The sequence below is a fragment of the Stenella coeruleoalba genome (genome assembly GCF_951394435.1).
Source record: "Stenella coeruleoalba genome assembly, chromosome: 16".
NCBI lineage: Eukaryota > Metazoa > Chordata > Mammalia > Artiodactyla > Delphinidae > Stenella > Stenella coeruleoalba.
The window spans coordinates 33,471,340-33,493,080 of record NC_137162.1 but is presented as its reverse complement, the minus strand read 5'-3'; the positions used below and the strand labels follow the sequence as shown (position 1 = coordinate 33,493,080).

Here is a 21,741-nt window from a genome sequence, read left to right as displayed (position 1 = left end):
AATAAAGGACATAGTAGATTTGAGAAAGAATCAGATAGAAAATCTGGAACTGAAAAACACAATAACCCAAATGAAAAATACAGTTGATAGTCTTTATAGAAGATTAGACTGGACTGAAGAGAGAATTAGTGAAGTGGAAGATATGTCAGTGGAAAAGATCCAGAATGACGTACAGGAAGACAAAATACAGAAGAGAGGGTAAGAGACATAAAGAGTGAGAAGATTTAATGTATATGTGTTTGGAATCCCAGAAGTAGAAAGGAGAGAAAATGGGGCAGGAGTAATATTGGAAGAGGTAAAGTTTGAGAATTTTTCTAAACTACTAAAACCATCAGGCCACAGATTCAAACCCAAACAGGTTAAATGTAAAGAAACACACACCTGGATACATCAGAGTAAAACTGCTGAAAACCAAACACAAGATAAATCTTTAAAAAAACCAGAGAAAAAAATACAGATTACTTACAAAGGAACATTTAGACTGACATCTAACTTCTCAAAAGAAACAATGAATGGTGATTCCCTGGTGGTGCAGTGGTTGAGAGTCCGCCTGCCGATGCAGGGGACACAGGTTCATGTCCCAGTCTGGGAGGATCCCACGTGCCGTGGAGCAGCTGGGCCTGTGAGCCATGGCTGCTGAGCCTGCACATCCGGAGCCTGTGTTCCACAACGGGAGAGGCCACAACAGTGAGAGGCCCGTGTATTGCAAAAAAAAAAAAAAAAAAAAAAGAGTGAATGACTTCTCAGTGAAGCAGTGGAAGCCAGAAAACAATGAAATGATATCTTTGATGTGCTGAAAGTAAAGAACTGCCAACCTACTATTCTAAATGCAGGACCATATCCCTTAAGAATGACAAACAAAAGTTAACAAACTTATCATCAGCAGACTGCAAAAAAAAAAGGAAATATAAAAGGGTGTTCTTCAGGCAGAGGAAAAATCCTAAATGGAAGCTCAGAGATGCAGAAAGATAGAAGAGCAACAAAAAAGGCAAATGTTTGGTAAATCTAAATTAATATTGACTGTATGAAACCATTATAATATTTATGGTAGTTCAAAGTACAGACTAATCTGGCATGACATTTTGTAGGAGGGGTTAATAGGGAAGGGGTAAAATTTTCAAATCACACTAGAACTTAAATCAAGGATGCATGTTATAATCTCTAGGGTGGCCCCTTAAAAATAGTCTAAGTGTATATATTTCCAAGCAAATGGTGGGATGGGTGGAGTAATAAACCAATATTCAATTAACCTGATAGAAGACATAAAAGGCAAAAGGAACATAGAACAGGTAGGATAGCTTGGAAAGCAAATTATAAAATGGTAGATTTGAACCCATATAAATCATTAATTAATAACATTAAATATTAATGGATGATGTGCTCAATTAAAAGATAAAAGTGTCAAAATAAAAAGGAAAATCTAACTATATATTCTTTACAAGAGATATAGGCAAAATATAAGAGAGAAGGTTTGCTGGACCCCATATGACCGGGGTGTGTAGTGGTGGTGCCCATATCCTTACTTTCAAAGGAGGAATAATAAAAATATAATAGGTAATTTTGTTAAGTCTTTACTAAAGGGCTAGACTAAGCATTTTATGCAGCTTATCTCAACTATTAGTGTCCAGCAGACTTTTGTTAGCATTTTCAGGAGCTGTCCCTCCAAAGGGTGGTGATGGTGGGTGCATAGTGATAACAAGAGTTAGCATCACACTGTAGGAGAGCTTTCTGGGCACATTTACTCCCAAATCCAGGAGGTGATGTTTTGGGTTTTAAAATGAAAACACTGTAGGAATCAATCTGATATTTAGCCAAGCAAAGCAAACCTTCATTCCCACCCCCAGCCTGCCAGCCCTTACTTTCAAACTCAGTCCAAATTTGAGATGTGGAAGCGAGGAACTCTAAATGACATCACACTGACTTTGCAGTGAAGAGGCAGAAGGAGACTAAGCTTTAGAGTCAGAAATTTTATCCCGACTCTGCTCTTGCCAGCTGTGGGACCCTGGGCAAGTCAACTTACCCACCTAAACTCAATTTCTTCCATAAAGTCGGTGCAGGGTTGTGGGGGGCGGGTAACAAAATCCTACCTGCCTCAGGTTTTGTTAGGGTTAAATGAGATACTGTGAACAAAAGCTCTTCTGTCTTCTGCGTGGCGTTCTCTCGCTCCAGTTCCCCATGTGCATATGCCAGCCCCCAAAACCTCAAATCTCAGATCACTTTGTCCAACTTTTTGTTTTCCAGATGAGAAAACTGAGGCACAGAGGGGCCACATGCTAGCTGTGTGATCTTGGGCAAATTGCTCAATCTCTCTGGTCCCAGTTTGTTCATCTGTAAAATAGAGATGGTAAGAGCAGCCTCATTGAGTTTTGGGGAAGATTGAATGAAAAAAAAATGAATGTAAAGGACCTGGCACTTGGTAGCCATTTGATGCATGGTAGTGGCTACTATTTTTAAAATGGATATTATTATCATTTTGTGTAGCATGGGAGAAATCATCCCGCTCTGAGGTATTAAGAGCTGGCAGCCTGCAGCCATCCGCTCACAAACCCTGGAGTTGGTGGCTTATCCTAGGAAGACCTTCCTCACGGGGTCAGGTAGAGTTCAGTGAACTCGCAAAGAAGCGTGATTTTAGACACTCCAAGGTACATCCACCCATCTCCTCTCCACTCCCTCTGCCTGTTATTAAACTGGTAGTTTTTACAACATCAATAAAGAACTTTCCTACCCAATTACCCCAGACAATAGGCTGAAAAGCAGTTTCGACTATGAAAACTTCGTGTTGGGTTCATTTAGATTGTTTTGCTGTGTCAAATCCTCACTTGAGTTCAAAAGTTCAGCTGAACCATGAACTTTGTAATTTCACAGCAGGCAGTTCTACAAATATAGTGGGAAGCGAAAAAACATACAGTATTTAAGGTGGGCTTGCCATATTGTATATAATCTGGTTAGGAATGGGTGTACTTAAAATAGCCCTTAATTTACAGCACACAGTAACACATCAAGAAGAAAAAGAAACAAAATTAAACCAAACTATTCCTTGAATTACCTGACCTCTGAGGCTTCTGAGGGAACACACATTTGCAACTAATCATTAGTGGACAAACTCAAGCCAGCTAATCTTCTTAATAAATTGTGAAGTCTTGTATACTTCTTGGTTTTAGTGGTGGCTTTTCTGCCTGTCTGGAGCAGGCAGCATATCCAAACAAAAGGGTCATGACTTTATGTATTTGTTAAAGTTAAAATCCATGTTCTCATGTAACTCAGGCTTGATCTGACCTGGTTACACAAGTGGAGGTGGAGCGAAAGTTGCACAGGAATGAGAATAATGCTGTGCTTTCACTTGTCTATTAATAAACACACACTCACACACAAACACACACAAGTTCAAGAACCCCTCATTTTGTAAGACTTGTGTTTGTGCAGCTTACATACGGGGTAAAGCAAACAAGATAACTAACTCACTCAGGCTGTCTTTCAGCTTGTTTCCAGCGAGTCCTCGATACCGTGGAACATGATTTCATGTTGCATCAACATTTTCTTCATTTGTTACAAGGAAATGGGTTGCTCATTGGTCTATTGTGGTGCAGCATGTAAATGTGAAGAGACCACTTGAGGCAGACGGTTTGGGGCAGGGGGTAGGTCCGAGCAAGGAGTGTTTTTCTGCAGCAGCTGTTTATTCCCCTTTATTTACCGAGGGTTTGGTCTGTGGGGTCACGAGCGGAAAGCTATGCTCGGTCATTTGTGGAAACAGAGAGGAAAAGAGGGGGTGAGAAGGTCACGTCCTGTGACGGACGGCTCCTCATGAGTTTAATGGGACTGGCTTTTTGAAAGCAGTTTTCCTTTTTCCTGACTTTTATCTTCAAGTTGCTAGGATTCTAGCTCTAGCCAGCTCAGAACACTTTTTAGAAAAATCCCCCAGCAGGGACTGATGCTGTCCTACCGTCCTCACAGCTGTGCTTCTCCATATGGGAAGGTTCTTGTCCAGTTCAGTCAAGAATTGGGGAAACTTTCTGTGTTTTTCCAGACAGAAATCATCACATTAGATTTTGTGCCTCCAACCAAGAACCAGGATAACAAAGGGGGAGAGAGTGGAACGGAGACCGTGAATCTTGTTGACCTAGTTAAAGGTGGTCTGTCTTCCCGAGGTTGTGAGGATGGAAGGAGAAACAAGGGTCACAGCATTTGTGGCTGGATGAACCGGGCTGCCCAGATTTTACAGCCTGGTTTCTGGTTGACTTGCCCTCCACAGTGGGACTGCGTGTCTCCTGATGAGGCCAGGACAGGAGGGAGTTGGTGGCATTCTTTTCAAGGGCTTGTAAGACAGTGAATAACGACAGGGGGTTTTGTTCCTTCAGAAAGCATTTATGGAGAACGCACTTCAGGGGAACGACGGGGACCGGTCAGGCAGAGGTCGGCTGGGAAGAGGAAGAGACTTCTGGGGGAGACGCTAGGAGGTGCAAGCGGGGAATGGGGGCTGCGGTCTGGTCTGCACCCCCGGTTGTGTCTGTACAACAGTGAGAAGGGGACACGGGTTCTCAAGGGACAGGAGCGCACGTGGCAGCGACCCCAGGATAAAAGGGAGATGTATGGGAAAACAGGAAAGAAACAAGATTTCTGAGGGGGTCAGGCTGAGGAGGTCTGCACAGGCTTAGGAAGGGCTGAACTGAGGGTGTGTATGTGTGGTGGGCAAGAGGAGATGGCATTTCAGATGTCATCTGAAAAAGAGTACAACTTTCACCTACTGTGGATCCCTGCTCTGTCCTGTGATTTAGCTGCCTAGATGGATATCACTCTGCATTAGTTTTTAGGACCCTCCACAGCTGTCCAGAGGTCACCATAACTAGTAGTTACTTGTCATCTTCTATGTATCGATATCTTTATACATATATTATCTCTAATCCTTAAACGGTCCTGAAAGATATGGGCTAGGATCTGTAGTTTATGATTGAGGGAATTGAGGCCCAGCCGTTAAACGACTTGTACCCACTAGAAAGTGGCAGGGATGATCTGGGAGCCAACTCCTCTGACATGAGGCCTCAAGGAGAGAAGGACCGCATTTGAGTCCTTACGTGATGAGGACAGAAATAGCTGCCTTTGTGGATGGCCCACCAGGAGGACTGCTTGGGTCTGTGCTTCCATGCTCCGGGATGGGTTTGAGAAGCCCCAGGGATGTCCTGGGGTGACATCCTTGGCCAGGTGCATCCCAGCATCCTTTCCGCAGCCACAGCCGGGCAAGGTTTTGAGACTGGATTCCTGACCAACACGACTTGGTGAAAAAGAATAAAGCTCTTTTTAAATGGACTCATTAAGTCCTGGATAATTTGTGAGACCTGTCAGCGATGAGAAAAGAAAAAGTTAAAACCAAACTGCATTTGCTATGCATTTTCCACGTCCATTCTGTTCTCATTGTCTGGCCAAGGTGGTGCCGAAGGCAGTGGTGTAGGTAGCCGTGTTTGCATCCTCCACACCGGAGCTGATTGGATGTGAAGGTTGCTGAGCTCTGAACCGGGCTGAAAAAAACAAGCTATGCCATTTGAGAGGATTTGGGGAACTGAGCAACTGAGTGAGTGTGCAGGGGAAATTGAAAATGAAAAGGCAGGATTTGGAAGAGCTGAGAGAAAGGGGAAGCCAGTCTACATAATGAGAACAGCATGGTCAAATTCATGAAGGTGACAAAGCTTTTCCACTCTGTTTGGGGATGATCAGTGACCACTTTGCTGTGAGCGCAGGGGAGGGGTAGGAAATGAGGAGGGAGCAGCCCACACGGCAGGGCTGGGGGAGACCCTCAGATGCCAGGCTAAGGACTTTGGGCTGTAGATTATGGGGGGCTACTGAAAATGAAGTACAAGGGAGAAAGGCAGGAAATATATTTTCAGAATATGAACCTTGTAGCAGTGTGCAGAACGGATGGTACGATATGAATCTGGTAACTAATGTCAGACAATAATCAAATGTCATAATCACAGTTTGGGCTGTCTCTTAAGTTGACACAAAGATGATCATTATAGGAATAACTCATGTCTCTGCTGCCTCCTCTGTTCTCAAACTGATTGCTGGTTTCTATTCATCCACCACATATTATCTGAGATTTCTTCTGTTCTAGAAGCGTGCCTGTCCCTCTGTTTAGCACTGGCAGCCTTCCGCTGCATATAGTTATGTATATGTCCGTCTCCACCACTATAGCACCTCCCTGAGGAATCCAAATTTCCAGTTCGAGTCTGTTTCCTAGAGCACGCCTGGCCTAAGATTACTGGAGCCAAGGAGATCTCTATCAAAGAAATAGCAACCCTGCCTCCTAGTTCCTGAACTTGGCTTCCAGGGTGGAATCTATTATTAAATAAATAAGGTATTAACCAAATCAAACAACTCTTAATGACCCAGAAAAAATAATTCGATTCACAGAGAAAAGTAAAGAGAAGAGCAGCTCAGCAACACAGCTCTCAGTGGACTCAGAGAATGCTGCTGGTAGCAATGCGATTTCCCAGTTAATCTTGCAAGAATCCCATGCAGTTTCCTGGAGAAGATGGACACCTGCCTTCCAGACTTGGTTTACATGTGCCCGTAGACACGAAGGAGAACTAGAGGTCATCCTTCTTCCTTCTTTCAGTATGAATTGGGTGTCTGGCACTGTGCTAGGCCCTGACGATGCAAAGACAATAGACCTCTCTCAGCCCTTGGGGTAGGGGCTGCAGATGAGCTACCTGATCCAGTGTGAACAGGAATCCCACAGAGGCCCCTTCAGAGGAGCATTTAGGAAAGAACCAGCAGTTCTGCTGTTGGGAAGGTACAGAGGTCCAGGAAGCCTTCCTAGGGGAGACCAATTTTGAACTAGGCCTTGGAGCATGAGAAAGTCAGGTGGAATGGAGTGAAGAGAATGTTTTAGGCAGGAGACACTGTAGGAACAAAGACACAGAGGAGCTCAGGGTTTTGTTTTTTGGTTTTTTTTAAGCAGGGTTGCTATTGGCATTTTGGCCAGGACTGTTATAGGACACTGCCCACTCCCCAATTATACCGCACACAGTTTATATCCCTTCCCTACCTAGCACCCCAGAATGACAGTCAAAGCTTTCCAAACATTTCCAAAGACCCAGGGAAAGGAGGAGTGGGTGAGGGTGTGTGCAGGGTTCAGTGCCACCCTGCATGAGAACCACTGGAGGGAGTGCTTGAGACTTCTTTTGGGCGGGGTGGGGGTGGAGGGGGATCATATTTTATAGATTCTTGTTTGAGGAAGGTTGGGCCTTTCCCTTAGAGTGTGGGAATCCGTGCAAATTCTGGACAAGGGAAAGACCTGCTCAGAGGGATCTGGGTTTACAAAGGTCACTCTGATCTCAGGGTGAGGGGTAGACTGGAAGAGGCAGAAGCTGAGAAGTCCAAAGTAGATTCTTCCCTCCCTCCCTTCTTTCCTTCCTTCCTTCCTTCCTTCCTTCCTTCCTTCCGGTTGTATTTTTACCAACACACAATTAGTAAGTTAATTGTTCTGTGCTTTTCCTTGGCCATTCACTTAGGAATTTCAAAGAATGGAGCCTCTCCCAGGAATTGCCATGCTGCCTGGAAAATGAAGTGGTTGTAAATGATCTCAGCTGTCACACGCAGGTCTTGTGCTTTGTCTAATCCTTACATTGTGAGGCAGGAATTGTTGTATCTATTATATGGATGACAAAACTGAGGCTCAGAGGTCTGAATTTAAATCCTAGACTCTTAATCACTCTGTGATAGTGACTGGGGTGTTTTTCTTGGTATTTCACTATTAATTAAAAAAAAAAAAAAAAAAAACAGTGTGGTACCCAGGGAAATCTCTCTGAGATGGGAATTGGCTCTTCTGCCTTGCTTTTCTCCTTTCCATCAGCTTTTCGGGATCCTGGAAGCTGCCTCCTATAAACCTCAGCCCTGGGCCGCCGTGCTTTAGAGATCGCCATTGCCTGATGTAGGAGGCCTAGGCCTTCGGTTCCCCTCGGAGGAAAAATTATTTAGCTGAAAATCACTCACTGCCCCCAACATCTTTAACCAAGATGTTCTCATTCTCTCGGGAGCCAGAATAAGCTGGCAGGGTGCTAGAGTCAACGCCGGCTGGGACCCACGTGTGCTTCCGCTGGCTGAGGACTGATAGACGAGGCAGCAGCATCCTTCAATTCAGACTTTCTCCCGGCCTGATTTATTGCTCCCGTCTCTTGCTCTGGCTTTTCGCTAAGATTTCTGTCCAAAGTCTTCGCTGCCGATCCAGGACTGTCCATGTGCGTTTTCGCTTTGCCCCTGTTGACGGAGAGCTTTGGGTAAATGCCCTGACACCACCCACTCCGGCCTTATCTGCGGAGCCATCTTTAATCTGTCAAAACCCACATCTACTCACACGCTGCGAAGGGTGGCTCCTGTCCAAAGCCACTTCCGCCCCCTGCTCCGGCCACATGGAGGCTGAGCAACCGGCTTCAGAGACTTGAGGACACGGCATCAGCCTCTTTGAATCCTCACCCAGGTCTCTTTGTACACTCTCTGGTCAATTGCATCAGAGATCTCTTTTGTAAAAAAAAAAAATTTAAAAATGCAATAATATTTTCTCAAGAAAACCAGGGTAGCCATTTATTTTGGCTCCACCATATCAATTCAAGGAAATCTCTTCCCTCTTCTTTAAATTGTCCCTGGAGTCGACAGGGTTTGTGTGCTCCACCATTTGCCCAGGGCAAAACCCCTTCCATCCAATCCCTCTGGATCGCATTTGCCAAAGTGGGAAAGTACTCAAGCAAAATATCTTCCCCAGAATTAGTGAAAGACTCCTTTTAAGGATAGTTAATAAAAATCAGGCATCTCTTTTGGTGTAATTTTTCATTTCAGAAGCCAGAGTATAGGCTTGCTTTTAAGACATGCAGGCAGCAGAAGGCCTGCGCTGGGTGGGTTGAAGGTTTCCTCCCAGACGCCTGGAGCTCTGGAGTCCCCACTTTGAGAAGCTTGTCTGTGTGCATGTCTGACTCTCCCTCTCCCACATAGTTCACATTTTCCTGTCATTTGAATGTCACTCCAGCTGCAGTGTACAAAACTAGTATTTTTATTTCTGACCTTTGGAATTTTTTTTTTCTCTCCTAGCGCCTAGAGACAGTAAAGTTGGACTATGAGTCTTTGTGGAAAAAAAACAAAATTCTCTTGTGTTTCTCCAAATTGCAGACTGTCTAAGACTGGTCTCAGCATCTGCTTGTATCAGCAGCTGCCACTCAATCCCTGTTCTTTAGGCGGGTGGGGAGGGCAGGTACATATGGTTTGAAAGAATTCTCAAGATGATTCCGATAGACACCATCCCAGCCCCATTGAGACTCTCAGGTCTAAATAGAGGCACAACTGTTTGGCTCCTTTGAGTAAACTCACAGGACTTTCAGTCAAAGTTTCAATTCTGAAACCTCAGTCAAACCACTTAATAGTTTTGATATGGTCAAAATGGTTGAACTGGTTATGTATGGATGTCTGAATATGGCTTTATTTCAAGTTCTTCAGTCTTTGTGAGAATTCTGTAAACTTCTGCACAGTTCCTACAGTTTCTGCTCCATTGGGCTTAAATTCCTTGGGATAATTTTGGCAAATTGTTAACCATTTGTAGTGTCAGCTTCTTCATCTGTAAAATGGGAGGCCATGTACCTGGCACTGCTGTGAGGATTACGTATGTTGCCTTGCACATCGCCAGGAGTACAGTAGGGCACTCAATAAGTGATTGCTCTAACCAGGATGATGATAGTGATATTTACAATTGAGAATAAAACAGCCTGATTTTTCTTCTCTCCACATTCCAATCCCTATGGGCAAGGTTAACCCGAGATTCCTCAAACTGGGTGACAAGGTGACAAGGGTGACAGTCAAAACTATTTATTGAGCTTCTACTATGTGCCGTGGTGTGGAGTTAGGTGCCTTCATGTGCTTGCTCATCTCAGTCTTCTGAGGTGACGCCGATGGTCCCATCTTACAGATGAACACACTGAGTCTGAAGAGGCTGTTAATGTCAGTCAAGGTTCTCGGTTGCAAGCAACAGATTGATTTAAGCAGAAAAGGATATCAGGCAGCCCACAGAATTGCTGGGAAGGTTAGGGGACAGGCTTAGAAAACAGGGCAGGAACAGGCTCAGAACAAATACTCTAAGGGCTACAGTGAAATCCACACTGCAGAACTGTTCACCAAAACCACTAGCCCTGGACTGTGGGAGCTGCCACCGTCACTGCAGCTATGTGGAGGCTGGATGTTGCTGTCACTGCTGCTGCAGCAGAAAGAATTCTTTCCTCATCTTCATGAGTCTGTATCCCCCAATTCTAAGCCTGGGGTGGGTACCTGCTTACCCGAGTTTGGATCACATGCTCCCGCTCTACTGCAAGAGAAGCTGGGAAAATAAGTATCTGGCTTGGGGGGAAGGGAATAGTCTGTTCCAAGGCTCATTTGGTGAGGAAATCCCCCAAATGTAGAAAGGGAATCAGACACTAGGGTAGCCCCCAAACCATTAAATGTCTACCTCATTGAGAAATCAGGATTCCTTGCCAACCTGGGCACACCTGCACCTCCCTTACTGTGACCTTTCGTGGGTTGTGTGGAGTCGTATTTGCCTTCTCCAAGTCAGATACCTCACTGTTGCCAAACCAGACCCCAGGTTCTTCCCCTCAACAGGTATTTTCTTGGTTCTGTATAAATATTGGTGCTTATAATAAACAATACATGTTAATAGTGCCAAGAAAAACCTTGGTATCAAATACATGAGAGGCCCTGAGACTGAGGATCCCTGAAAGCACAGTCTTTGACTTCTGGAGTCACGGGATATTTGGATGGAAAGCATTCCTGAGCTGGTCTGATCCACCTCTTTACCTGTAGAGGAGAAAAGTACATGTGAGACGCCATCCATGGTCACAGAAGGATTGTACGACCCAGTAGCCTCACCCTGCCCTGGAATCTCAACTCATAGAACACTCTGAGGGAAAAAAGCAAACTTCCTTCAAAAATAAAATCAAACCAACAGATAAAGCCATATTTGGTACAGCGTTTCTAGGGGCAATCGGACAATATGCATCAAGAGCTTCAAAAATGTATTTTTTAAAAAAATAAATTTATTTATTTATTTAATTTTGGGTGTGTTGGGTCTTCGTTTCTGTGCGAGGGCTTTCTCTAGTTGCGGCTAGTTGGGGCCACTCTTCATCGCGGTGCGCGGGCCTCTCACTGTCGCGGCCTCTCTTGTTGCAGAGCACAGGCTCCAGATGCGCAGGCCCAGTAACTGTGGCTCACGGGCCTAGTCGCTCCGCGGCATGTGGGATCCTCCCAGACCAGGGCTTGAACCCACGTCCCCTGCATTGGCAGGCAGACTCTCAACCACTGCGCCACCAGGGAAGCCCCAAAAATGTATTTTTGATTTACTAATTCCTCTTTTAGAAATCAGGCCTGGGGAAATGTAGGCAGAGGTGTAGAGAAAGATTATGTTCTGGGATGTTCATTTATAATTGGGTAATTTATGCTAGAAAAGTATTTACCCTGATTTTTAAAAATACATGTCTGGGCTTCCCTGGTGGCGCAGTGGTTGAGAATCTGCCTGCTAATGCAGGGGACATGGGTTCGAGCCCTGGTCTGGGAAGATCCCACATGCCGCGGAGCGACTAGGCCCGTGAGCCACAACTACTGAGCCTGCGTGTCTGGAGCCTGTGCTCCGCAACAAGAGAGGCCACGATAGTGAGAGGCCTGCGCACTGCGATGAAGAGTGGCCCCCGCTTGCCACAACTAGAGAAAGCCCTCGCAAAGAAACGAAGACCCAACACAGCCAAAAATAAAAATAAATAAATTAAAAGAAGGCTCAACATTAAAAAAAAAATACATGTCTATACCTACATATATTCTTATGAAAATCCAATTAAGAAATATACCAAAATGTCAATTGTGAGGGTAGAGGGCTGACAGTTGATTTTTAAATGCTTTTTTTTTAATATGTTCTTGAGAATTCCAGAACTTTCTTCAATAAATATGTACTTCTATAATTAGAAAAATAGTATGTATTACTTTTTAAAAATTCCATCAGATAATACCATCTTCAAAGAAACCAAAGAGAAAAAAGTTAAACCAATTTTCAGGGGGGCAGGGCTGCTCCATCCATCTCTAGGGGCCATCTGGGTAGAGGGCAAATTAAAACCTGAAAGTTTACAGTCAATCAGTTTGTCTTCATGAGCGCTTCATGGGGAAAACTTCAGTCATTTCCCTTGCCTGGCACTCTTGTGGTCAGAGAATGAAATCCAATCATGGGGTCAGTTGGGTTTATACATTCCATGGCAAACCAATTTGGCCATTTCTCTGCATTTCCCAAAAGTTCTCTGACTTCCTAGACAGGAATTGTGAACACAGGGAGACCTTTATGCTGGTTCCTGCAGCACATCTGGTTTACAGCGTGTGCCAGATGGGCTCCCTTTCATCTGGGGAGAGGGGCAGGGGGGGACACAGGAGCCTCTGTAGGTCCGAGGAACTTCCCCAGTGGAGGCTCTAGTTTTTGGCGAAGTGTTTCAAGTTAAGATGTAAGTGTATCATGTTGGAGTTACAGTGTCCTTTAACTTTAGGGGAATATGTTTTTTATTAGATGCTGCCCACCTGACCATTAGGTTCATTGCTCAGCCCAAAGATGTTTTGGACAAGCTATTGGTTGGTTTCTGACACCATCACACATTACATGAATATTTATTGAGCATCTGTTATGTGCCCTGTACTGGGGATGCAGCAATGAGCAATACAGATGTGCTCTATTACTCAGGGAGCTCACTTCTACCAGAAGAGGGCACATTGCCCTCATGTGTCCTCTTGCACTTGGGCACAGATTGCTGACTTTCTATCTTTAATAGCCTCAGGCTGTTGTTTGGTCTATACCTAGCCTGTGATCATACCAGACACTCCATCACCTTGGACATGCTGAGTTGGAAATAAAACTCTAGGCAATGCTCATGTTTACAGCTGAAGAATAGTGAAAGGAAAGATACCTGGAGGAGAGTGAGTGACTGGGTTCATCTAGTGGCTGAGAAGAAAAGGATGAGATGATTGAGTGGCCAATACCAACAAGGCAAGAGGAACAAAAGAGAGATGCTGAAGTGTATGTGCCATTGTAGCCATGTTGGGCTTTGGTGAATCCAAAGCATGGAGACCACGTCCAGTCTCTTTCCAGGAACGTCTCCCAGCTGCACCTTTGCCCACTACTGTTCTTAAAGAGTCTTCTTTCATTTTTATTCCCTGCTGAAACTCTGTGGGGAAGGAAGCCAGATCCATTCTCCCCTTTCCTTGGTTACCACCAAACTCCTCTTTTCTCTTACCCCAAAGGCCTGAATGTCCCTGCTGAGCACTTTCCTAGACAACCAGCCCAATGGGGCCTGACACTCATGTCACATCACAGGACATTTCTCTTTATCCAGAAACCAAGCAACCGGAAGCCTAACCGCTGAAATGCTCACAGTTCTCTATAAGAGCAAACACTATTTACGATGACTGTGAGATTTCACAAGAGCCTTTGAATTTATTAAAGATAGAAAAAATGGTGCTTTGAAAAGTTTTTGGTTTATGTGCTTGGTGCCATTCTTCAATTTAAAAAAAAAAAAGCTAATTTGTATATGCTTCAGATACAGGATCTCTCAGGGTCCAGGCAGGAAACATGGTTCAAATTAGGAGACTTTCGGGAAATGACCACTTACAGAAGGGTAATCAGTTGAGGGAACCCACAAGGGAAGTTGAGGTACCAGGACTAGCAGCGGTGGGCATTTGTTACCACCTCTGGGCCTGAAGGGGGAGGAAGAGGGACCAGCGTTACTGGAGATCAGGGAGAGCAGGAGCCTAGCGGAGGGAGTTCGTTGGAGCCACAGTCTCAGAGGAGTGTAATCTCTGCCCAGAATCAGGGTGCTAAAGCAGAATAGGGGCAGGGAAGAAACACCCTGACCTCTCTCTCCTCCCACTCGCTAATTTCCATTGGCCAAACCCAACCAGTAGCCAGATGGCCTAAGGGAGAGGTCAAAGGAAGCAGATGATGCAATCCGTAGGCATCAGCCTCCTGGGACAGAGAATAGGGCAGAAGAAAGTAGAGAATGGATTGGGTGGGGCAGGGGTGAGCGGAATTCAGAGAATAAGCAGCACAGATACTAACACTCTCTCATACTCAGAACATGGAATTACACAGAGCGTTGTCTTCCAGCACTCTTGCTAAATGTCATTTTATTGGTCAGACCTCCCAAGGATTGTGGGTTGTTGGGTTTTTGGGGTTTTTTTTTCCCCTCTCACAAATACTTTCTGAAAATCATGGCTGGCTATCCCTGTAACAATATCATTTTCATTTATTGAAAAATATTTATTGGGTACATATTATGTACCAGACACACTTGGAAAAGGTCCTACATTTGCCCCTTCCCCATCTTTCTCATTCATGGGGATCATTTCACGTTCCATTTTCCAACAAAAATCCAAATAATCCTTTCCATTTGGACCTGTATTTATATAAGCACACCTGCTTTACTTTTTTGGTCAACCTCAGTTTTGTTTGACTTGATGGTCTATCCTGGACAACTGAACCCCAAGCATCTCTGAATCTAACAAAGTTTACAGTTTTTTTCTGGAGTAGAACTGAAATTGTTGGTAATCCTGTATATTTATTTTTTAATGAGACAGTACTTTTGGTTCTGTGAAGAACTTTCAAAATGAAACTTAGAATAAAAGAATAAAATAAAAATCAAATTAAAAGAAAAAAGCCCTTTTTAAGAGTCTGTCTACATCAGCAGCTTTCAGATTTTTTGACTGCAGCCCACAATAAAAAATACTTATTATATCCCAACCTAGTTTCATGAAACAATACTCACCATTCCCTTGTTTGAAGCATCCTGTTACTTTCCTTTCTATCCTGTTCTATTTCTTTAAAAAATGCTGACAGTGGGCTTCCCTGGTGGTGCAGTGGTTAGGAATCCGCCTGCCAATGCAGGAGACACGGGTTCGAGCCCTGGTCTGGGAAGATCCCACATGCCACAGAGCAACAGCTTGTGCACCACAACTACTGAGCCCGTAAGCCACAACTAGTGAAGCCCGCGCGCCTAGAGCCCGTGCTCTACAACAAGAGAAGCCACCGCAATGAGAAGCCTGCGCACCGCAACAAAGAGTAGCCCCGGCTCAATGGGGGCAATTAGAGAAAGCCCGCACGCAGCAGCAAAGACCCAACACAGCCAAAAATAAATAAAATAAAATAAATAAAACTTTTTAAAAAGCTTTAAAAAAAAATGCTGACAGTAACCCACTAAATTGATTTTATAGTGTATTAGTGGGTTACACTCGGCAGTTTGGAAAACGGTGGCCTACATAATATCTTGGAACTCTTTATAAAATAGACCCGGCACTGGAATTTATATTTCAAGGGTAGTTAAGATGTCCTAAATGTTTATGTTTCAGCCATCATCAAATGTGCCAATCTCACCATTTTTCTTTGATTTTAAGAACTGCAAGCTGGTCAGAGCAGCAGCTCTCCCCTATCTGCTGGAGAGTCCTGCGTTTACTGCCAGTTTGGCTTGTGGTTGGAAGTGATTAGCAACAGGAATGAGCAGCTGTGGCTTACCAAATCATCTTCGTAAACACAACCCGTGTTTTTTGCTTGTTTATTTTAACCTGAAGAAATCTGTTTGACTTGCAGTTTGGGGGTAAAACGTTTCATTGCAAAGACAGTACAGGTGGGTGGGCACCTGACTCATTGCCAAGGGAATGGGGGGATTTACATAGGAATGGAGTCCTCACCCACCACCGAGACTATGGGGGAGGGGGCCGGGGGGGGGTGAAAATCATTACTGCTGTTCATCAGGCACTTACCATGTGTTAAGGGCATTCTGTACGTTACCTCAGTTAGTATAACAATCCAGTGAGTAGGTATTATTTCCTTCATTTTAGGGTGGAGGGAAGTACTATTGCTATTTAGATAGGAGGAAACAAGTTCAGAGAGGTTTCATAACTTCCTGAAGTTCCTACAGGTAGTGTGTAGCAGAGCTGGAAATCAATTTAATCTCTTACCTGCAATACTATAATACTTCTTTTGTCTCTGATCTGGAAAGAGGAGCAGGGGAGAAAAAAATCCTTTTGGCTACTGGGGCATTAGATGTGGGGTTTGGGGGTAGAGGTTCGCTTCCAGTTTCTGGGGTTGCCTTGGCAAAGATGCCATCCCTGTGTCTGGATTTCTTGGTTAAAATTTAGAATTCCAGGTGTAACACAAACAATTGGAAACTAGAGGGCAACTAATATCGTTCAGCTTGATAATAAAATCAACACACTTCTAAGAGTCATTTAGACTGTCTTTATCATTCATAGCACAGTCTCTATGAAAATTTTTTAAAAAGCACGTCCAGTTCCAAATAACATACTTTTGAAATACATTTAATTTGTGAACTGGTGCATTTAATGTATGCAAAGTATGATTCCTTGTCTGGTTGCTTTCTCCACCCCCAAATGATAATGCATTATGCATTTACATAGCTGGAGACAGAATTGGGAACTACGGAAATAAAGCAACATCACAGGCTTCTACTATAAAAGAGTAGGTACAGAAAAAAGGGGAAGAGGGCTGCTTCAGGACTTTCTGGGAAAGACTGGTGTTGAGTGAGACTTTCAGAAAGAAAGATGTAGTAACAGACTTGATAGTTTGAGAAGCAAGAAAGGGTCGGCACGTACATTAAGGATATTGCGACTTTTAGCCAATTTATAGGCTAAACAATGTTAACATCTTATAGGCTAAAATAATGTTAATCTAGGCTGCAGTAGTGTTAACATGCATTGTAAAAACCTTCTCCTTTGAAACTTTGCTTAAAAGAACCAAAGCAACAAGTTTATAGTCAAGCTCAGAGATCAAATACACCTTTTCGGTACTTAGACTTTTTCATTTTCTTTATGTGATATTGTTACAGTTATGTTTAAGTGAATTAACTAGACATTTTTAAGCCCAATGGATACTTGTCTGTCCTATATAAACATTGGTGAAGTATCTCTCTGGGTTTTAGCTTTCCAGGACTTAAATTGCCCATGAAATAACTGTTTTGCTCATTACATTAGCCAAAAAGAAAGCAAGGCAGATCAGTCGAGAGTTATAACTTGAGATCAGGGTTAGGGTAGGGCTCCTTTTGACATATGTGCCCCCAAATTAAACATGGATAGTAAAATTACCAAAAAAAAAGACAAGAAAAAATCACATATAATTACAAAATGCTTACATTACATTGATAATACAAGTTCCAGAGTTGTGGATCCGCAGAATCAAATGCTGGTAGCGGCCTGGGAAGTAATATGTATTCTCAAAAGTCTAATGGCTCTGGAAACTTCTTTTATGTTGCTACTCAGAGAGATGGCCAAAAGATTTGTGATCAAAAGGGTCAAGGCCATGGTTCTGTGCAGACACTGCCTCTGAAAATCACTCATAATGACTTTCTGCTTGGTTTTTGGCTTTTAAAACAAAGATGTTTCCATTAGATTTGACCCACTGAGGAGAAGGAGAGATGGTCAGCATCCTGTATAGATAGCATCCTTCCAGTGTCCAGCCCAGACTTTCTGTCTTGGGGGATGGACCACAACGGTTCTCTCTATAAGCTGCTGATTAGAAACCAGAGACCAAGGAACCAATATTATGTTCTCACCGAAGTTTATATTAAGGGTTAGGTACCCATTCCCTGGGCAAGACACACTATCTGAAAGGTGGGCTCTGGATTCTCCAAATAGGTTCCGTTTTCTTCCCTACCCACGGTCTTGGTGCATGTATAGGGGAAGGGACAGAAAACCAGGTTTGGGGCCAACGTGAAGAAATGCTATGTAGATTCAGACACGGGGTTGATTAGAAGAGCCGACTCTCTATTAAATATGATTTGCTCTCTTCCAACTGGACATGCACAGAAGTTGGTTTTTTAAGAAAGTATTAACTTATTTTTTTTTCCCTTCAAGCTTAGCCAGAGACCTCATGGAGGTCTAAACTTAAGCCAAGCTTGATCTGTTTTAATTCAACCACTGTTGATTTACGGCTCAGCAAAAAATGTCTGAGAATTTTTTTAAGCTAAAAAAAAATTTTTTTTTTTACCCTAACTTGACTCCTCACATCTCAAATACAGTTGAAGGGATATTTCTCAGACTTTCAAAAGACAAAGCCATCTTTGGAATGGAAGGGAGCCCTTAAAGCTTCAAATCCCAGTGAGAAATCCTGTGATCGTTTATGTACAAGTAAAAACAAATATATTGGAAGGCCCTATGACACTTTAAGTATGTTCATTTGACTCCTCTTGAATACAGGTGGGAATAGACTCAACTCAAGGCCAAAGGGGAGATGTGGGTTGGGTTGGGAGTGTTCTCAGAGTTGGTGCCAGCAGGAGGGACACGAAAGTTCTCTTCTTTCTTTTATCCCGTCTTCCTCTTTTTTTTTTTTTTTTTCTTGATGTGGACCATTTTTTAAGTATTGAATTTGTTACAGTATTGCTTCTGTTTTAAGTTTTGGTTTTTTGGCCACGAGGCATGTGGGATCGTAGCTCCCTGACCAGGGATCGAACCTGCACCCCCTGCACTGAAAGGTGAAGTCATAACCACTGGACCGCCAGGGAAGTCCCCATGTCTTCCTCTTCTTACCACCTCCTCCCATTCCAAAAACAGAACTCCTCCCCCACAAACATTGTCCAGACAGAAAACAACCCGTGGTGGGTTTTCTTCCCTACCTGGCTCTGGAATGGGTGTCGTTACACAATGTGAGCAGGAATCAGACTAATAAGCAATTACCAACCACAAGAAGGAAACCAGTAGCAGGCCAGTGGTCCCTTCCAGCTCCAATGTTTTATGGGTCTAACCCAGTTCACAAGGAGCAGTCTTTCTGAGCCTCCACTGGCATTCGGCCTGTGCTGTGTGGTCTAACCATCTATTAGCTGTGGGTTTACAACTCTCACCTTCTGTTTTTCCCTGTGTGAGCATCCATCTTTCCCATAAGATTGTAAGCTCAGTGAGAGCAGGAGCTGATCATGTATTTTGTCTCATTTCCCACAGCTGTGACCTTCAACCTCCCTCCCAAGCATTCACTCATGAGCCCAGTGACTGTCAGAGTCCCCGGCCTCAAAGAACATGCAGAAGGAACAAAGGTAAAAGGTGTGTTTCTTCCTAATGCTGAGGCAGAACGAAGCCTATAATTGCTGATAATTGCATTGTATTCTTCTTCCTGGGGGATCTTTGGGAAGCAGGGAAGGGGCATTCTCTGCCGTCATGTATTTGTGCAGTGTGGATTTCTCTATTACGTGCATCTCTTCGTGAAAAAATTACTGCTTATGCAGCAGCTCTGCTCATGAAGGTGAATGTATGTCCAATACTTAGACTGCCTTGGCCCAGACCTAGAATTACTGATTTTACTTCTAATGCTTTAAATTCCTTTTATGGTTTTAGTGTTTCCATTTCATGACTACAGTGAATTCCTCAGAGACCAGCACCACATCTGTGCTGTGTGTTAAGCTTTCTTGCCTCAAACATCATCCTGGTAGCAAACCAAGTAATGGATTAATGGGCAAGAAATGGATGTGGCCACGAAAACAAATGAGATAGTGGACCAGGATCGTGCTTAAGTATTTTAAAAAAACAGTCCAATTCTTGGCAAATAGACTTTTTGCCAAAGCACGATGCCAAGTTTAGAAGTGAACTTATAAGGACAAAATAGCTGTTATTTATCGAGCGTGTATATTACTGCATGTACTATGCAAAGCACTCCACAGCTATTACCTCATTTAGCCCTGAGAACATTTCTAGGAGTCATTACTATTTACGATTAGGCACTGTTGTTGTTGAATGTGTGCCACCAATATTCAGAATGACTCATTTGGTCCTTACATGAGTTGACGATGTCTTGTGTGTTTATCTTGTACTATGTGAAGACGTTGTAGTGTTTATTATGTATCTCACCTGTGTTCGTTACATTCGATGCTGTAAGAAAAAGGTCCCCAAGACCAGTTGCATAAACAACAAAAACATTTATCTCTCTCTCATGTAAAAGGCCAGGAGGCAGGTTTCAGGTTGGCTGGTGGCTACACTCCACATGGCCCTTTAGGGACCTTGGCTCCTTCTGTATTTTTTCTCCATCATCTCCAAGGTATGGCCTAGTGTTAAAATATCAGACCAGTAGTGACATATATTATTTCTACTTACTTTGGAGAAAACTCAGCCACACACAAGTCACATCTGACTTCAAATGAGGCTGGGAAAGATATCTGCTGGACAGACAAGTGTTCGGCTATAGTTCTATCACTATGAAAAAGGGATGCATAAAATTTAGTAAGTAGCTCACTATGTCCATCACAGACTTCAGTAAACAGTTTGTGAGCAGTTGGAGAGCTAGGCCTCTGTCTTATTCACATTTGTCCCAATGACAGGATAAAATACCTGCTGCAGAAATATTGGTAACAAACACTCGACTCATGTGCCAGCTCTCCCTACTCTGATGCCAATGGCAGACATCACTAATCAACCATGGAACTCTTTGCTGCTAAACTTGAATATGCCCTCAGAATCCTTTGCTACACAGTTCCTCTGGAAGCCACTAGCAATCATTGGGGATAGGCACAGGATTTGAATCCTACTAGTCATTCCTGATTGTAGGTATTCAATATTGAATAAAGGGAAGGAAGAACCATACTAGTTTTCCCCTTATTCCTTGGAAACATATGTTAGTTGCTGTGGTGGTTTTAAAGTATGTCTGCAGATTCTTTGACATGCCTTCCTTTGAAAGGTAGAGTTTAATTCCCCTCTCCTTAAATATGGGCCATTGGTGACTTACTTCTAACAAATAGGATGGGGTAGAAGGAATGCTGTGTGGTTTGTGAGACTATCATAAGAAGGATACAGCTTCCACTGGTACCCTCTCATCTTTGAACTTCTCACTCTGGGGAAAGCCAGCTCCCATGTCACAAGGACACTCAAGCAGCTCTGTGGAGAGTTCCAGGTAGAGAGGAACTGAGACCTCTAGCCAACAACCATTATCAGTTTGCCAGCCATGTGAGGGAGCCACCTTGAAATGGGATCCTTCGGTCTCAGTCAAGCCTTCAGATGATGCAGCCTCAGCCATTATCTGACTGCAACCTCATGAGAGACCCCCAAGCCAGAATTGCCCAACTCAGCCACTCCCAAATTTCTGACCTACAGAAACTATAAGAGATAATAAACGGTTATTGTTTTTAGGCACTAAGTTTTGGGGTGATGTTGTGCAACAAATAATATAGACTAATAGATAAATGAAGAATGAATGAATAAAATAATTGCCTTCTCAGAATGGGAACTTGTGCAATGTCAGGAAAGCTAGGACTAAGAGGGACTGGGCTTGAAAATGAGATTATGGCAGGGATGGAGGAGGGAGTTGGTGGAGGACCCAGTTGCTGGTGTTTGATGGAAGCCAAGGCAGGAAGATGGAGCAAGACATCTATTTCTAGGTTGGAAGGCAGGAGGCATTAGGGTCATCCAACAAGGGTAGGAGCTCACCTTCAGGGTGCACTGGACGAGGACAAGTGGCTAAGTGCCAGGAGTTGTTCAAACTGTCTGTAGTGTCTGAAGGTATGAATAGGGGGAGCAGAGGGATGAAGATTTTATAATTATTTTTTGGTTGTTGGACTGTTGTTTCAGTAAGAGCAACTCCCTGCTTGGACTAAATCAGGAAGGGGCTCATCTTTATGAGGTTACACAAAGCTGACGATGCTTAAGGAAGAATCAATAGGCTCACAAGAAATAGAAAATGACAGTTACTCTGTGGTTTTCCCA

The 21,741-nt window shown here is 43.6% G+C and overlaps 1 long non-coding RNA gene across 1 annotated transcript in view; it reads left to right on the top strand.

Moving 5' to 3' along the window:
* LOC307175406 overlaps positions 1–21,177 on the top strand; it is a 59,432-nt gene extending 38,255 nt beyond the window's left edge. The window contains exon 3 of the long non-coding RNA XR_013824329.1: positions 18,997–21,177. This is a non-coding gene — a long non-coding RNA (uncharacterized lncRNA). The remainder of the gene's footprint in view (positions 1–18,996) is intronic.
* The last annotated feature ends 564 nt before the right edge of the window (positions 21,178–21,741 follow it).